The sequence below is a fragment of the Papio anubis genome, unplaced genomic scaffold (assembly GCF_008728515.1).
Source record: "Papio anubis isolate 15944 unplaced genomic scaffold, Panubis1.0 scaffold9094, whole genome shotgun sequence".
Lineage (NCBI taxonomy): Eukaryota > Metazoa > Chordata > Mammalia > Primates > Cercopithecidae > Papio > Papio anubis.
In genome coordinates, this window is record NW_022169341.1 from 1 (window position 1) to 1,062 (window position 1,062).

Genomic DNA, 1,062 nt, shown 5'->3' on the forward strand with positions numbered 1-1,062 from the left:
TGGGTCCTCGCAGGGCCCCCTCTGCCGCACGCGGGGACCAGCCACGCTGCGGGGTACGGGGCAGAAGCCAGCGCCCGGGTCCATGCAGTCCCCTCCGCGGCAGACGCGGGGAGCCGGGGAGCAGTGGGGACCGGCCCCCACCCGCAGGGCGACCGGGACACCCCCGCGCGGGCCCACGCGGTATCGCAGCAGGCGCGAAGCCCCCGGTGCCACATGGGGCCGAGACAAAGCCCAGGCGCAAGGACCCCGGATCCCGACCTCGGACCCTGCGGAGCCCAGCCCAGAGCCGCCACACCCGGGGCAGAGACCCCCGCCCAGTCCGGAGACCCCGTCGCCCATGGCGCCGTCTCACCTCAGGCCGCGGCCTCCCAGCCCTAGCTCCTCGCCGCGGCGCCTGGGCCGACTGGAGCGCAGCTGAGCAGCCGACAGAGCCACGGCAGCCTCAACAAGGGAGCCCCGGGGCGGGGCCGCCGCCGCGCCGCTTCAGCCCGTGTTCCCCGCTCAGGATCCGGCTCCGATCAAGGAGTTGCAGCTGGCGCGGGGCTGCGGCCGGGAAACACACCCTGCAGGTGCACACGGCCCCGCCCGCCTCCCGCCGCCCCGCCCCCAGCGGAGCCGGGCGCCCAGGGCCCGCCCCCCGGCCAAGGGGGAGCAGGCTGCGCGGAGAAGGTGGGGCCTAGGGGAACAAAGGGAGGTTGGGCGCGGCAGCGCTGGGACTGGGCGTGCGGGGTCCCACAGGAGGACCGGACCCAAGAGCTGGCCGGATCCTGGCCTCCTAGAAGACCCAGCTCAACGTCCACCTGGAGTCTGCTCTACAGGACGCGCTCATCTCAAGCCCAGAACTCAGGCTTTTAGGACAGAGAGCGAGAGACAGGCTTGCTTTACAAAAAGGGAAACTGAGGTCCAAGGAATAGGATTGCCTGCTGCCCGAAGTCACGTAGTCCCATTCACTCGTTCACCTTGTCATTCAGCAAACATTTGGAAGCACGGATGGTGGGCGTTAGGAGTGAAGTAGGGCCGGGCGCGGTGGCTGGCGCCTGTAATCCCAGCACTTTGTGGGGC

The 1,062-nt window shown here is 70.8% G+C and overlaps 1 pseudogene; it reads left to right on the top strand.

The window, feature by feature from the left end:
* Nucleotides 1-3: 3 nt before the first annotated feature.
* LOC101026459 lies at nucleotides 4-1,056 on the top strand (annotated as a pseudogene).
* Nucleotides 1,057-1,062: the final 6 nt, after the last annotated feature.